At 32.7% G+C, this 18,603-nt stretch overlaps 1 protein-coding gene across 4 annotated transcripts in view; it reads left to right on the forward strand.

Moving 5' to 3' along the window:
- LOC135126294 (protein MTSS 2) overlaps positions 1-18,603 on the forward strand; it is a 63,123-nt gene that overhangs the window by 36,078 nt on the left and 8,442 nt on the right. The window lies entirely within an intron of this gene.

Below are 18,603 nucleotides of genomic sequence, written 5' to 3' on the forward strand. Positions count from 1 at the left end.
TTTTTCAATTTTTGGTATTTTTAATTTCGATTTCTCGATTCTTCTTCCGTTTTTTATTTATTTTTTTTTAATTTCCCATTTCACGATTTCCCAATTTTACAATTTTTCAATTTTTGGCTTTTCTAAGTTTTCGATTTCTCGATTAATCAAATTTTCGATTTTTCGATTTATCCACTTAGCAATTTTTCGATATTTCAGTTTTGGAATTTTTCAATATCTCGATTCTTGAATTTTCGAATTGATGTTTGTTTTGATTTCTTGATTTCTAGATTTTTCAATTTTTGAAATTTCTAAATTTTCGATTTCTCAATTTCTCGAATTTCCCAACGATTTTTCGTTTTTTCACTCGTCAGGTTTTGGTTTTTTGTCAATTGTTGGATTTTTTAAATTTTCGAATTTTGAAATGTTCGATTTTTCGATTTTTTGAGTTTTCGATGTTTCGATTTTTTAATGGTTCATTTTCCGATTTTTGAATTTTTCGATATTTCAAATTATCAAATTTGGGCCGATTCGATTTCTCTATTTTTCAATTTTTCGACTTCTTGACTTTTCTGAATTTTTTTGATTTTTCATTTTTTCGATTTCTCGTTTTTCGGTTTTAAAATTTTTTAATTTAATTTTTCAAATTTTCACTTTCCGCCAACTTTCTATTTCGATTCTTCAAATTTTTCGAGTTTTCGTATTTCGATTTTTCGAAAAACATTTTTCGCCGTTGGTTATCTGCTTTAAATATTTCATACTGTCCGCACTTGTCGGGACCGCGTCCCTTTGGAATTTGCGCCCACTCGCAAAAAAAGATATTTTTACTTTACAGAAATTTAAAAAAAAATCGAAACAGATTGTTATAATTTTTCAATTTATTGGTCTACATTCGAGGGACGAGGGAAGTTCTGTCGAAGTAACCTTCGACCAATTTTTTTTTTATTGTCACGGTACTATTTTTCTGGGGGATCGTTCCAGAATTTTCTAGATCCCTCGTAAAATGGTTTTTATCTTTGACATCAATTGTTCTAAACTCGATTACTTGGGTATTCTCCTACAGGATTTTCCACGAAAGAACGTTCTAAAAAACCCCAGAACCCTTTGTCTATTTGTTATGGTAGCATTTTTATTGTCCGGGTGTCAGTGTCGGTTTTTCAAAAATTTCTATGTCTCTCGTCAAGTGATTTTTCTCTTTGCCATCAATTGTTATAAGTTTCATGACTCAGGTTTTCTTCTGTGGCGGCACAATAATAGGTTGGTAATCCAAGAAAGCTAAATCGCTCTGTAGCCTAGTGGTCAAGACACCCGCCCGGCAAGTGAGAGATGTGTCGATTCCCACCGGGGCAGCAACATTTTTCTTCGCTTACCTTCAGTTCTATATTGTCTTCCACATGATTTGTCTATTTTTTAATGCCCAAACTCTTATATTTTCCGAAAAGGTTTATTTTTATAACTTTAATAAATTTCGCATTAATGAATTTTGGAAAATTTAACAACCATACTACTAATTTTAAAATTTTGAATCTTGTCAAGTTATAAAAGACTGAATTACATTTCTCGAAGTAAAAATTTCACAAAATCGGAGCTATTTCGAACAAAAAGTAAATAACGAATTCCAACAAAGTCCGAGAAAAGAGAGGAAATAAACCGTAAAACCGTCCCCTCTGCAGCCGCTCGCACCAGGTGATCGCCCTTTCCAGCTCCCGTGCAAGCAGGTGCTAAAGAGGTCGCGGCCTCTCGGCAAAAGTAACCCACATGAATGGGAAATTCACCCTGAGAATATCGAACGTGAAAAATCGACTTCGTTATACTTCACGGATTATAACGGAAATACCATTATCTGCACCAAGCCATTCAACACTTTCGAGAGTCGACTGGGAAAACTAGGCGACGTTCGGTTGTTAGTGCTCGCTTCGGATAAATCTTGCGCTATGCGATAGCAGGTTTTTGCCGAGACATCCGAGAAAAGTCGGAAAAAGTGGAATGCGCAATTATTGGCGTGTACGAACGGCTCGGAACGGGAAACGGCATGAGTTTTTTTATGGAGAGTCGTTTCTGGTTTGCTTTTGCTGCCAATGCGTTATCGACGGTTATCGCTGGTAACCCGAGTTATGGGCGGGAAGCCTATCGGTGCGCAAAATTGCATCGATTGTTGGGACGTACGTAATAATAAGGTTGCGATTTTGGTTCGACTGAGTTTCAATTATCGGTAAAATAACGCCGGGGAGCAGTGAACTGCGAATCGGTGGGTTGGAGTCGCGAAATTCGCGAGATTACGTACGAATTTGTTTCGTATTACAAGTAAAGATGTTATTATCGGTATTTATTATCTCATTGTCGCGGTTGTTATGATCGTGGAAAAAATTATGTCGAGAGCTATTTACGAAGATAAGAAAATACGTGATTTTGTGCGTTGTCAGTATTTCGTCCGATCAACTAAACGTTCATAAGTCAGTTTATTGTTGGAACACTCTGTATAGGCTTCTTGAGATATATGCGCAGTCTTACTAATGTGATCTTTGAAACTATAAGAGTAGTGTTTGTATTGATTTATATTATCAAAGTCATATCTACAAGATACAAAATTTATGCTTGCGTGTGAATGACGAATTTTCATTCTGAATTTGTCATCAAATAAAGAGATAAAAGTTTTTTCGGTCTGCCATTTTCGGTTTTTTAATAATGGTTCATTATCCATACAAATCACTTATACCAGTTTGCTAATGAATTAACGACCAGAACAAAATGCGGCAACTTTTACCCAGAAATAATTTGCAACTTATTGCAAAATTTGTGTTTCAGATTTTGAGGTCATATTTCCTGCTTTTTGATTAAATTTAAGCGGGCGCCTTTAACTTTTTTTGTTGTAAGGAATTGCAAAAAAATCAAAATTTACGCAACGGTTTTATTTTTATTCTCTTAGTTTTGAAAGTATGTTTTACCGTAGTTTTTGCAACATACTTTTACTGTGTTATATTAACAAAAAAAAATTGGTCTAAAGAGTTTAGACAGTACTTCCCTCGCTGTCGGAAACTTGACGACTGCATGCCTATTGTGTTTTTTTTCTCATTACATTTTTGTAGTGGGAATTTAAAAAAAAATTGCGATGACGTCATCAACATTTTTGCAAGGACACGTATATCAGTTGGGATAGATGTAGTGTAATACTAAGAATAAAATTATTATACTCTCAAATTTGCGGGAAAATGAATTGGGTCGTTTTGAATATTGATTTGTAATAATCAATAAAATAACGAAACAATTTACTCACGTATACCTACGTATCAGAGGCAACTGAAAATCGTGTATGTATAAACATTCTTAATTTAAGATGACAGGCGTAACAGCATACGTGAGAGTCAAACAGAGAAACTGTAAACAAAACGACCATCGGTTTTATTGCTTCGACTTCCGCTTATTATATAAAACATTGGGTTTTATTTTAATTCTTGACGGTGAAATTCACAATTGGTTGATTATAAACATGTCTATTCTACATTTGCGGAACCAAGTGAGCGCATAAAACAAATGCAGGTCTGTAATGTTAAAGTCGATGTAAATAAGCGTGCTACCCTTATGTTTCAACCGAGTTTTTCCTTTAACAAATTTTGTGTCTACCAAATTGGGTTGGTCGGGGTGTAATACTAATAACAAGTGTTGCCTTTAATTTAATCAATAAAATAAATTGACTTCATTAATTTTTTTGAACCACCTCTTAAGAAAATCTAAAAAATATGAATGGAATGATAAATCACAAGTACAAACTCATCATATTTTTTGCATTTTAGATAGGATTTATTCAGCAAAATTTAAGGATGACGTCATCAATTTTTTTAGGAGGGATGAACAAATACATTTTGAACAAAAGTTTACCATGCTTATAATAACTTTAAAATATTCCCAAGATTTCAAAGCATTCGGTTTTGTAATTCCTGATTAAATCGATAAAATAAATTCACGCCTTCATTAATTTTTTTGAGTCACCCTGCATATGCAAATCCAAAAATATGAATGGAATGATAAATCACAAGTACAGACTCATCATATTTTGTACATTTTAGATACGATTTATTCGGCAAACTTTTGAGCTGACGTCATCAGTTTTTTGTAGAAGATAACCAAATATATTTTGACTAAAAATTTATTATGCTCTTTATAACCTTAAAACATCTGCAAGATTTCAAAGCATTCGGTTTTGTAGTTCCTGATTAAATCAATAAAATAAATTTACGCATTCATTAATTTTTTTGAGTCACCCTGTATATCCAAATCGAAAAAATTTGAATGGAATGATAAATCACAAGAAGAGACTCACCATATTTTGTACATTTTAGATAGGATTTATTCAGCAAAATTTTGTGGTGACGTCATAAATTTTTTAGGGGGGACGACCAAATACGTTTTGATCAAAAATTTACCATGCTTATGATAATTTTAAAAGATCTTCAAGATTTCGAAGCATTCGGTTTTGTAGTTCCTGAGTAAATCAGTGAATTAAATTTACGCTTTCATTTATTTTCTTGAATCACCCTGTATATGCAAATCCAAAAAATATGAATGGAGTGATAGATCACAAGTACAGACTGATCATATTTTGTACATTTTAGATATGATTTATTCGGCAAATTTTCGAGCTGACGTCATCAAGTTTTTGGAGGGGATAAGCAAATATATTTTGACTAAACATTTATTATGCTCTTTATGACCTTAAAACATCTGCAAGATGTCAGAGCATTCCGTTTTGTAGTTCCTGATTAAATCAATAAAATAAATGTACGCATTCATTAATTTTTTTGAGTCACCCTGTATATGCAAATCCAAAAAATATGAATGGAGTGATAGATCACAAGTACAGACTCATCATATTTTGTACATTTTAGATATTATTTATTCCACAAACTTTTGAGCTGACGTCATCAAGTTTTTGGAGGGGATAAGCAAATATTTTTTGACTAAAGATTTATGATGCTCTTTATAACCTTAAAACATCTGCAAGATGTCAGAGCATTCCGTTTTGTAGTTCCTGATTAAATCAATAAAATATATTTACGCATTCATTAATTTTTTTGAGTCACCCTGTATATGCAAATCCAAAAAATATGAATGGAGTGATAGATCACAAGTACAGACTCATCATATTTTGTACATTTTAGATATGATTTATTCCACAAACTTTTGAGCTGACGTCATCAAGTTTTTGGAGGGGATAAGCAAATATTTTTTGACTAAAGATTTATGATGCTCTTTATAGCCTTAAAACATCTGCAACATTTCAAAGCATTCTGGTTAGCAGATTAAAAATAAATTTCAAAATATTGTTTTATAATTTTGATTTTTTTTCCAAAAATCTGGACGTTTCGGGTGAAAAGTCGATTCAGAGTTGTAAACTACATGTGTAGGACTATGTTATTTTATACAATTGAAAACCCATTTACTATGTACAATTTTGAAGTGACGTCATCGCATTAGTGGTGGGGATGATTAGACAAATTTTGGTTAGCGTTTTACCATCTACATGATATTCTTAATATAAGTACAAAATTTCACAACAATCGGTCGAGTACTTTCGGAGATTATCTGTCTAATAAAAATCCGGGACAACAGACGGACAGACGGACGGACAGACAGACGGAAATGGGAGACCTATTTCTTCGTCTTCTAGGGGTCATGAAAGATCGAGAAAACGTAAAAGTAGAGAGTCGGCCGACGGACTCGATTACAATACTTCCTTTGCTTACGCTCGGGAAGTAATAAGAAAGTTTGGATCAATACAAAACTATAGTATTTAGTTCATAAAAATTATATTAGCTAGAAATCGAACGTTACACTTCTGCTAAATTTATTTTGATTTGTTGGAAGTTCGATGAAGGCTAAATCTAAATATAGCGTAACATTTGAACCAAGTTTTAAATTAACTGTAAAGATAACAACAAAATCATTTCGTTACGTCTCCAGAACGTTTACAAAACAGCACTAGGAAGTTACGTAAGAAAGTCACCACCTCCAGAAGTACAAACTCGAGATTAATTATAACTTTTATTAGTTTGGATTGGTAGTGGTGCGAAGGTTTCTTGAAAATTTCATCGATGGATCCATAACCATAATATTTACCCGTGCTCGGCTTGCTAAACACAAAAAATAAATGGCTATTTCTGATTTTTAGATCTGCTCATTTGGTTGTATGCAACGCGTGAACATTTCTCATTTTACGACACTGCAATCCGTTAATCTTATCGTTCGACGATTGGGAAATTTCGCATCTGCTTTAATTCGCAGAACGACAGCGAATAAAAAATTTAAGGCACTTGAAACAAGCGTCGATGATGATTAATGCAAGCGCCACGTTTTATTTACGACGGGTGCGTTTATTTTTCCGTTTTTTATAGGGGTATGAAGGATTGACGACGATTTTATTTAAGGGTTGTCGTTTTATCGAGATGTAAAAGTTTCGTGGAGTGTTTAGCGGTTTATTTGTTGCGCAATTTGTTATTTCGAGATTAGATTGTTGATTTTCGTGATTTTAAAAATTTTTCTGGGTGAGTGGGTTTTAATTTTCGTCGCCACGGTTTGTTTAATTTTTAACGAATAATGATAAATAATGCGGATAAATATTTAAAAAGTGATATTTATTTTATCGGCGAGTAACTGCCACTGTCTATTTTTAGATCTTACTTTAATCGGTTTTTTTAGATATAAATTTTTGTTTTTATCGTCTGACGGAAATCCGTACTTGTTACTAGATGCACGTGACAATTATAAACATAATGGTTAAACAAATAAACGGATTGATGAAGTACACACACGGTAGTAGTGGCTCTGGTAATATGGGAAAAATCGTTAAAAACGAGTTATTGCGGTGCGGTTTTAAAATCCAGTTTACGGACTTCATAAATCTGTTCTTTATCGGAGTTGTAAAAATCCAGTTCTCAAAATTATTTGCCATAGTGGCTACGTAGCCATATTTTGATATCTATATGGGTTATCATTAAAAAAATATATATATGTGAAAACAGAGTGGTGAAAAGGATTGAAAATTCCGTTTGACTTTGTCTAGTAGTTGTCAGACAAAGCTAAAGAGGGTCCTGATATATCTGCCTTTCCTTTATACACTTACACATGAAAAATTGAATTATTCGTATTATGTTGTACTTTATATGTATTGTACAATCACACGCAAATGTTTTGAGCCTATGGGCGGATCATTTTTGCCGGTCGTCACCGAAGGAGGCGGTCCAAATCGTCCAAGGGCAGAATTTGTAGGTAGTCTCAAACTACAACGAAATTTACGTGTTGACCAAATTCTTACTCTGAATTAGTTTTAATTTTATAAATACCCTATCTCAAATGTTCAGAATATGATGAGTCTATACTTGTGATTTATCATTCCATTTATATTTTTTGGATTTGTTTATACATACAGGGTGACTCAAAAAAAATAATGACTGAGTAAATTTATTTTATTGAAGAAATCAAGAATTGCAAAACCGAATACTTTGAAATCTTGTCAATTAGTTGGAACCTGAGCCCAATTTTTTTTGCAATATCTGTGATGTGCTATTAGTTTTCGTAATTATTAGTATTACTTTCCAATTTTCTGATTTTTCAAATTTGCGGTATTTTGAATTTTCGAGTTTTTAGTTTTTTCGTTTTTCGATTTTTTAATTTTTCGTTTTTTTGATTTTTCGATGTTTCGATTTTTTGATTTGCCATTCTTTCAATTTTCGATGTTTCGTCTTTCCATTTTTAGATTTTTGGATTTTTCTGTTCGTCAATTTTTAGATTTTGCAATTTTTTTTGCATTTTTCGATTATATTTTACTTTCCGATTTTTTTGATTTTTGAATTCTCGATTTTACGTTTTTAATTCTTCGATTTCCGATTTTTCAATTTTTCGATTTTTCGGTTGTTTTATTTTTCGATCTTCGATTTTTCAACTTTCGATTATGCGATTTTCCATTTTCTGTTTTTACGATTTTTCGATTTTCGTTTTTCCGCTTTTGTGGTTTTTCGATTTTTCTGTTTGTTTCAGTTTTTATGGTTCTGCAATTTGTTTTATTTTCGATTTTTCGATTATTTTACTTTCCGGTAGTTTGATTTTTGAATTTTCGGTTCTTCCATTTTTCGATTGGGATTTTTCAATTTTTCGGTTTTTTAATTTTTCGTATTTCGATTTTCAATTTTTCAGATTTGTGGATTTGTGTCCGTTTTTCCGATTTTTAGAATATTGATTAATCGAATTTTCGATTTTTGAGCATTTCGATTTTTAGATTATCATTTTTACGATTTTTCAAAATCTCGATATTCGGGTTTTCGATTTTCCATTTTTCAAATTTTCAATTTTTAATTTTGCTTTTTTCGATTGTTGCTTTTTAGAATTTTCCCTTCTTGAGCTTTTAGATTTCAATTTTCTTACTTTCCGATTTTCCACTTTTCGATTTTTTTATTTTTTTTCGATCGTCGTTTTTTCGATTTGCATGTTTCCGATTTTTTGATTTTTCAATTTTTAGGCCTTGCAATTTTTTTACTTTTCGTTTTTTCGAGTATTTGTTTCATCGAATTTTTGATTTTTCGAGTTTTCGATTTTCGGTTTTTCCATTTTCCGATTTTCGATTTTTCGATTTTCCTTTTTTAGATATTTTTCGATTATTCTGTTCGTCAGTTTTGAGACTTTGCAATTTTTACTTTTCCACTTTTCTATTATTTTAGTTTCGGATTATTCGATTTTTGAATTTTCGTTTTTTTTTTCATTTTTCGATATCCGATTTTTTAATTTTTCGATTTTTCGATTTTCCAATCTTCGATTTTTCAATTTCCAGTTTTCGATTTTCCACTGTTTGATTTTACGATTTTTCGATTTTTCTGTTCGTCAGTTTTTAGGCTTTGCAATTTGTTTACTTTTCGATTTTTCGATTATTTTACTTTCCAATTTTTTGATTTTTGAATTGTCGACTTTTGGAGTTTTCAATATTATGAATTTTCGAATTTTCGGTTTTCCTATTTTTCGATTTTTGATTTTTCCATTTTTCGGTTTTTTGATTTTTCAATTCTCGGTTTTTCAATCTTGCAAATTTTCGATTTTTCAGATTTGTGAATTTCCAGTTTTTCGATCGACCTACGTATTAGGTTCATTGAATTTTCGATTTTCGGTTTTTCCATTTTAAAATTTTTGATTTTCCAGTTTTGTATTTTCAGATTTTCTGTTTTTCGCATATCTGATTTATCAAATTTTCGATTTTTCGGCTTTTCAATTTTCCAAATTTTCGGGTTTCAATTTTCAGATTTTTGATTTTTCGATTTTCTTTTTAAATCTTTGAATTTTTGATTTTTAATTTTTCCATTTTTCGGTTTTTAGACTTCAATTTTCTTTCTTTTAAATTTTTCGATATTCTATTTTCCGCTTTTCAGAATTTTCGATTTTCAGTTTTCAGACTTTCGATCATTAGAATTTTGGATTTTTCAGTTTTATGATTTTTCGATTTAAATTTTGCGATTTTCAATTTGTGCATTGTCGATTTTTAGAATTTTCGGTTTTTCAGTTTTTCTATTCTCAACTGTTAGACTTCAATTTTGTTACTTCCCGATTTTTTGGTTTTCGATTTTCCACTTTTTCGATTTTAGATTTTTCGAATTTTTGTTTTTCCAATTTTTTGCTTTTTCGATTTTTCTGTTCGTTTCAGTTTTTAGGCTTTGCAATTTTTTTCTACTTTATATATTTTGATTATTTTAATTTCCGATTTTTTGATTAGCCATTTTTAGATTTTCGATTTTTACGATTTGTATTTTTCGATTGTCTGTTTTTTGCATTAGTGAATTTCAGTTTTTCCGATTTTTGATTTTGCGCATATTTGATTAATCAAATTTTCGAAAAAGTTACCATGCTTACAAAAACTTCAAAACATCTACAATATTTCAAAGTATTCAGTTTTGCTATTCTTGATTTCTTCAATAAAATAAATTGACTCAGTCATTAACTTTTTTAGTTAAGATAGGATTTATTCTGCAAAATTTTGAGGTGACGTCATAAATTTTTTAGAGGGGATAAGCAAATATATTTTAATTAAAAATGTATCATGTTTATCATGACTTTAAAACATCTGCAAGATTTCAAATTATTCGATTTTGCAAATTCAAAATTAAATTGCAAAATATTGTTTTATAATTTTGATTTTTTTTCCAAAAATCTGGACGTTTCGGACAAAAACTCAACATGGAGTCATAAACTACATGTGTAGGACTATGTTACTGTATACAATTTAAAACCCATTTACTATGCATAAATTTGAAGTGACGTCATCACATTATTGGTGGGTATGATTAGACAAATTTAATAAATTTGCAACATTTGTGAAAAAAATATCAGTTTACAAAAATGGCACGTTTTTATCATTATGCCAGTTACATGTCACTCAACGACAATATCGTTTTTTTTTTTTAAGAGTATTTTATTTGAAAAAGTGATGAAATTTTTTATACGGAACAATTGGTCGAAAGATGTTATAAAGCAAAATAATTCATGTCCGGACCATCGTTACTCACGAACGAAAGTGACCATTATTTTATCGGAACAACTACCTTCTAAATCTTCTCCGACAAATTCGAGAGAACTGGTGTGAGCCATAAATATTTCTTACCAAATGTAAATTTCGTTGTAGTTTGAGCCTACCTACAAATTCTGCCCTTGAAGTTTGGACTGCATTTTCGGTGAGGGCAGGCAAAAACGATCCGCCCATAGGCTCAAAACATTGCGATTGTACGTAAATATATTGAGTTTCTGTTGACCTGGATCTGCTTGAATTAAATTTCCTCCATTGTGTTTTGAATCAGCTCAGTTTGTATTCGTACTTGTTGCCTGTGGGCAGTATGTTTTCTTTGTAATATCCCTGAAATACCCAAATTTTTTCGGAACAATATCTTCGGTTCGTGACCTAGCCGAATAAAGTTTTAACCTAGTTCTCACGTTCTGCCATTTTTAACACACAAAAAAAAAGAATATTATCTTCCGTATCAACTGTTAAAATTTGTCGTGATGCGAATAAAAGTGTCGAATTTCCCTCCGAAGGCTATAAATTCGGCACGGCAGTCACATTTCCAATTTGGCCACTTCTTCCGGCGTATACGTGCCGCCAACTGTTTAATCTACATCTTAGTCATCTCGAACGTCCAATTTTCCCCTAGCACAATACCCGGGCCGTATTGACGCATCCATACGTCGCGAGTCTCCATTGTTAAAAATTCATCTTTGGCGCTTCCTCGACGAAAAACAGCGACACCCATTGTCCTTGGCGTTATCAAGTCGCACGTGCATTTTGCGAGTCAGTGGGCCATAAGGGCGTTTTATCGTGGCACCCTGGATCGATATGGAACCCTCGAAAAGCACAGCCGGGTCAGTCAACCCAGCGGCAGCGGATAAGCCACGATAATGCCACGATTAGGTTTATTCCCACTTTACGGACGCCGCTTTTTTATAACCCACTCACTGACATCCAGCTTCCTGGGGACTTCCTGTTATGAGAACGCCGTTTGGAGCAGGGGCCGATTGATATTCGGAAAAAATTCAGCCGAGAGATTGTCTTAAACAGAGACTCGTCGAAAATGCATGAGCGCGGATGCGAGGGAAATTTTCGGCTTTTCCGTTTATTTACACGAGTCCAGGTGGTCTTGCACTTTTATCAGAGGAGGAATTTAATATTTATGCGGCGCGGCACGTGGACGGTATCGACCTAAGAGGGTGCAACAGTGCTTTTGACACGCAATCATGGTTTTTGTTTTTTTGGGTGGAAGTTCGTGATTCCGTCGAATCGCAGGCGGTATGATGAAGTAATCGAAAACAAAAGACAATGCACTACCCACGAGGTCTCGATTATCGATGGAGGATGCGGAGCGCCGCCCGTTGGGACCTTGTTAGCCTCCAGGAGAACACGTTTATGTGACGGAGGACATGCTATAAATTATACGGTGTAGAAAGTTCGTTCCATATTTTTACGAATCGCGCGCGGTGTGGTCAGAGGATTTTGGCGATTTTTGTTGTGATTTCTGGTTTTTACTTTTACTTCTTTTTATTAGAAAATTGGAAAATTAACTTTTGTTAATCATTTATTTATAATTATTTTTTTTTTACATAGCAACTGTTCCAATATAAAATTAACACTCTTATTAAAATTTCATTTCCATCAACAACTCATTAACACCTTCTCCAAATTTTAAGGTTAATTCACTTGTTACTTGTCAATTGATGCTTGACATAAATTGTTCTTTCAGGTTTTCAAATTTAATGTTTCCAAGAGGTTTGGTAAATATGTCGGCGATTTGTTTTTCAGTTGAACAATACTTTATGTTTATAATACCTTCTCGCACCTTTTCATTTATAAAATGAAATCTTACATCTATGTGCTTGCTACGTCGATTGAACTGTCCGGTTTTCACTATTGAGATTGCACTCTGATTATCAACGTACAAATCTATCTTCACTTCACCATTGGTAAGTTCATCAATTAGAGATTTGAGGTAAAGAAGTTCTTTAACACATTCTGCAGCAGATATATACTCAGCTTCTGTGCTTGAAAGTGAAACTATTGGCTGTTTCCTGGAACACCACGATATGGGTCCACCACAAAAAAATATTATGTACCCTGTTGTACTTCTGCGTGTTTCAGTGTCCCCTGCAAAATCTGAATCACAATAGGCAATCAATCTCTCACTGTTTTGGCCATCGTAGCACAGTCCATCATTTTTTGTAGATATCAAATAGCGAAACACTCTTTTTACTGTTACAATGTCTTGATTTGAAAAATTTTCCATTTTTCTACTACAGTAATTCACTGCATATGATATGTCTGGTCTGGTCTTGTTGTTTAAATATAATAAACTTCCAACAGCTTCTCTGACTGGATAATTAATTTTTACCATTTTATCTTCTGAACTTATATCTTGTTTGACCATGGGCGTAGGTACAGGTTTAGAGTTTTGCATATTAAATTTTTCTAAAGTTGCTTGTACATAATCTTGTTGTGAAAGTATAACTTTTCCATCATGTTTTTGAATACTAATTCCTAAAAACCTATTAGGATTTTTTTCACTTGTCATTTCAAATTCGGTTTGAAGATTTTTCAATAACGATTTCATTTCTTCTTCACATTTGCTGATCAATAATCCGTCATCTACAAAGATTGCTAATAACATGGTGTTTTCTATATTCGTAAATAAACATTGATCACTAACCAGTGGTTTTAAACCATTCAGTTTTAAAGATGTGGTAAAACGTTCATTCCATTTCATAGGAGCTTGTTTTAGGCCATATAGCGATTTCGACAATTTACACACTTTGTTTTCAGTTTGTTCACATTTGAACCCCTCTGGTACATGCATAAAAATTTCTTCTGAAATACTTCCAAACAAAAATGCTGTTTTTACGTCAAATTTGGTAACTAACATATTATACTTGGCAGCCAGTGCTAACATTATTCTTACTGAGCTTATGTTCACAACTGGACTCAATGTTTCGTTGTAATCTATTCCCTTATGTTGTTAGCACCCTCTTACTACCAACCTTGCTCCATATTTTCCATTATCTTTAACTTTGAATACCCACTTGCTTGTCAGAATGCGATGTTTGTCTACTTCATTTATATTCACGTAACTCCATGTAAGATTTTTATTCAGAGATTCTTTTTCTTCACGTATAGCCTCAAGCCATTTGTCCTTTTCTGGCCCCTTGACTGCTTCTTCATAAGTCAATAACGCTTCTTCTTCAACAAAGTTTACAATATAATCTTTAAGTTTTACAGATTGTTTTAATTTTCTTCCACTTCTTGTTTCTGCGATGCCTTCTCCTCTTCTTGATTCTGTGATGCCTTCTCCTTCTCCCAAAATTATATTTTGTACTTCTATTTGATTTGGTTTTTGTCTAATGTCTTGTTCATTTTCAGTTTCGGTTTCTGAATTTTCACCTGTATTGTTTTCTTCTAGTTCTGCATTCTGTTCCTGATTTTCTTCGTCGCTTTCTATAACATTTATTTTGCTTGTTCTTCTGTAATCAGCCAAAGATTGACTACCTGGTTCATTGAAGATAACATTTCGGTGTATTTTTATTTCCTTAGATTTTTCATCCCATAAGCGGTAACCATTTGGTGCATATCCTACAAAAAGATACCTTTTACTTCTAGGGTCAAGTTTGTGTAAATTTCCCAGTGTCTTTGCATATGCTACAGAACCAAATATTTGTAATCTGGACAGATCAGGTTTCATTTTGGTCCAGTATTCTATTGGTGTTTTGTCTATTGCTTCTGTAGGACTTCGATTTAACAGATACGCTGCTACATACGCAGCTTCGCCCCAAAAATCTTTACTTAGCTTGCTGTCAAATATCATCGCTCTTGCCTTTTCCAATAAGGTTCTATTTAATCTTTCTGCTTTTTCATTTAGTTGTGGACTATGGGGTATAGAATAATCCAGAACAATGCGTTTATTTTTTGTCCAGAGTTTAAAATTCGATGACGTATATTCACCACCATTGTCACAACGTATTTTTACTACCTTTTGATTATGATAAGCTTCTGTTTCTCTAATAAAATCTTTTAAATGTTCTGATACTTCACTCTTATACTTCAATAGAAAAATTCTACAATAATGAGTATAATCATCTAACACTGTTAAAATGTATCGTTTTCCATCCCAAGTTTCAGGATCGATTGGGCCGCATACATCTGTATGTAGAATTTCTAGTGGTCTTCTTGCCCTCTGTCTCGTTGTATTAAAAGGGAGTCTTGTTTGCTTTGCTTCCATGCAGACTTCACAGAAACCCATTTGACACTTCTTTTTATTCAGTTTCATGCCTGTCGATAGATCTATTAATCTTTTTATATTCTTTGTTCCCAAATGTCCTAGCTTTCTATGCCAGTCTTTTACTGAAGTATTTTCTGCAAGATAACTCTCTTCCTTACTTTGATTTATACTAACCATATATAAACCACTTTCAATTTTTTTTCCTTCAAGTATTTTTTCTTTGTTTTTCTTTATTACTACCTTTTCTTTAGTAAATGTTACTTCACCATCATTCTCTGTTATAGCATTAACTGACAGTAGATTTTTGCTTAATTCGGGTACAAAAAGTACATCATTCAGTATACATGAACTTCCTTCAACTGTTCCTTTCCCTTCTGCCTTCATTTTTTCATTCTTCTTTGCAACTTGTATGCTACTTTCGAAATTTTCTAATGCTGTAAACATCACTTTCGAGTTGACCATGTGGGATGAACATCCTGAATCAACTATAAAATCTTGCGTTGTCAATCTTCTGTCTTCTGTAAGAAAGGCTATCTTCTTTTTTTCTAATGATTTTGTCTTATCTCTAAAAAAACAGTCTTGCTCTTTATGGTTTGTTTTCTTGCAAATCTTGCATTGGTTATTTGTCTTTTTGGGACAGTTATTTGCAATATGTCCAGAGCATCCACACTTAAAACATTTTACTTCGCGAGCACCCTTTTCTTTCCATTTTCGGCAAAATCTTGTATCATGCGAACTACTTTTACAATGTTTACAAAATCTTTCTGAACTTTTAAATGCAATATCTCTCTCACTTTCCTTGCTACGGTTTTCTTCGGATAGTAGTCTTGCTATCAATTTTGGTAAGGTTTTCTCATTATCTTGAGTAGATTCCCAGGCAGTCCTGAAGAAACCATAACTTTGAGGTAAAGATGACAGTATTTTTGACATTAACATGTTGTCATCAACTGTTTGATTTAGACTTTTTAATTTGTGTGCAATACTCTCTATTTTGCTAATGTGAGTAGCCATATCAGTACCTTTTCCAAATGTGTAGCTGTAGAACTCTTGCAGCAAATTACATATTTGTTCTGAAGTGCTTCTTTCAAAAATATTTTTGATTTTTTCGAACATTTCTTTGGAGGTGGTGCAGTCCATAATGTGCATCATGTACTTTTTGTCTATTGACGTCACAATTAGTTTTTGCGCTTTTGCATCATTTCTCACCCATTTAGTTTTATCTTCCTCCTTTTCCACACTAGATAGAAGCTTGTCTCCATTTACTATTCCAAACAGATCATAAGCCTTAAATGTTACTACTATTTGAAATTTCCACAACTGATACGTGGTTTCATCTTTGAGCTTTTCTATTAAATTCACCTCTTCTGTCAATGCCATTATTTTTGTTTTTTTTTCTTCTTATGTCACTGTCAAATACGTTTTCTTCCTTTTCGAGTTTTATATCTCTCGTTAAGGTTCTAAAATTTCTTCTTCTAGCTTTACTGCCTCAGTACTTGCGAGTACTCTCGGCCCATAACCTGTTGTGATTTCTGGTTTTTACTTTTACTTCTTTTTATTAGAAAATTGGAAAATTAACTTTTCGTCAGCTGAGAATTATTTTGAACCAAGTCCCTAAAAACTTTGTCATGGAAATTACCCATCAAAATTTTAATCGTGTGCTATAGATATTGTAATGCAAAACAATACTTACCATTACTACTAAATATTTTAATTATTGTCGTATTTATTGCCGTACTACTTGGCATACCCATAACAACAATAATTTCAGAATAATGCAAAAAGTGAAAATGGACTTGGTTCAAAAGTATGCAAAAAATATTACTAGAATTTTGTTTATTGAACCATGTCCGTTGTAATAACAAGAATGAATACATACATATCAAAACAAATTTTTAATTTAAGACAATACAAAATATTTAATATTTAGGTAAATAACTGGAAACATTATTAACTTCATTTAATGGAAAATTTGTGAAAAATCTACTAAATATGTACCTATTATAAGAAATTTAATATAAATATTTCTCGTAGAATGTACGATCAGTTTGTGCCATATATTTAAGCATAGCTTTAATGTCATTTGCCTTCTTTTTTTCCATTACTGGTTTAAAATTAATAATTAAAAAGCACGAAATTTGTACAAAATGGTGTAATTTTTCGGAATGAAATACTTCATCATGTTTTAAGCAAATTTCTCGTTGAAAAATAAGGATTTTACAATGAAGCTCCACCCCTCGGCTTATGACGAATAAAAAAATCATCAGAATTGAGATAGGGCGGGTGGGCGGTACTTATATTTTGCCTTTTTTTTAATATACATAGCCATCTTCTCACAACAAGAAACTTAGAACATAGTTAAAATGGCAATATGGATTTTGCAACAAATATTTTTACTATTAAAATTACTCGTATTTAATAACACAAATACAACCAGCGGGCCTACCGGACCCGGGTTGCTCAGGTACACAGATAAAATGCATTGCCCCGGATAAGGGTAAAACGCAGTGACTAGTGAATTGTGGTTTATACTTTTTAAAATACCATCTTACCATGGCTAAGATTTATTACCCCTCAGGATTATACTTAAAGATACGCATAAGTACTGAAGGCTACAATGTAGGAAATGATGGTATTTAAAATATGAAAATTTCCGTGACAGAACACTATTAGTGGACGTCTTACCTCTATTTTTGTTTATGTGACCAAAATCACCAACATGAAGTATCAAAAATTACTACTAGTATAACTCAACTAATAACTACTGAAAAAAAAAGTGAAATTAAAAAATGTATCTGTATCTGCGCCATTAATTTTGTATCTAGATGCAGATATTTTGTGCTTAAATTCGATTGTATCTAGATACAGATACTAGATACCCAAAAATGTATCTAGATACTTTTTGTAGATACAAGTATCTAGATACTGCCCAACACTGATGGCTAGTAGATAATGCTAGATTTTGATATGAAATAGGACATGTTACAATATAATTCTACAAAATCGAACGAAATAGGACTTGGTTCAAATAAATACTTCAACTAATTGCTTTTACTGTAAATGTAGAAAGTTATACTCTTTCAAAAGACTATATTTTCATAACAGGAGACTGTATGATACAAAATCTATTATTTAAGAAAAAATGGACTTGGTTCAAAATAATTGTCAGCCGACGTTTTGTTAATCATTTATTTATAATTATTATTTTTTTTTTTACATAGCAACTGTTCCAATATAAAATTAACACTCTTATTAAAATTTCATTTCCATCAACAACTCATTAACAATTTTGTGATCATCGGGGTGCGTACTCGAGCCTGCGTTATTCGCTGTTGTTTACGACGACGTTAACGTTCGAACAACAAAGTTTGATCGTGGAATTTCGAACTTGTCTAGCTCGTTTCTGTAAATTGCACGTTATAATCTGGTACATACCACCTGCTCCCTCATGCAAGAGATAGTGTAATGACTGTTTTGTCATTGATATTCTTTGTTCTGCGCTCCCGAACAAAGAAAAAGGCCGCGTGTGATGAACAAAGTTGTTGAAGTAGTGAGTACCGTGGACATCGGGGTCAACAATTCTTCTCTCACGTATCGCCTTTTCCATCTTGCACACCAGTCCAGTGCACTTAACTCAAGAAGGGCATAGCCGCCGAGGCGTATCTTTTTGTCTTTTTATTATCTTACTTTCCCGACTATCTCTCTTGAACCTCTCTACAAAGCCTACGCTGCTTTTGTTATTTAACCCGACCGCGGCTACGGGCAGGTTTATTGACGAAATTACGAGACCATAACGGCCTTGCATTGTTCGAATTTAATTTTTTGATCGTCAACCATCTGTTAA

The sequence above is a fragment of the Zophobas morio genome, unplaced genomic scaffold (assembly GCF_036711695.1).
Source record: "Zophobas morio isolate AGI-343-1 ecotype UQ-CSIRO unplaced genomic scaffold, CSIRO_AGI_Zmor_V1 ptg000010l, whole genome shotgun sequence".
NCBI lineage: Eukaryota > Metazoa > Arthropoda > Insecta > Coleoptera > Tenebrionidae > Zophobas > Zophobas morio.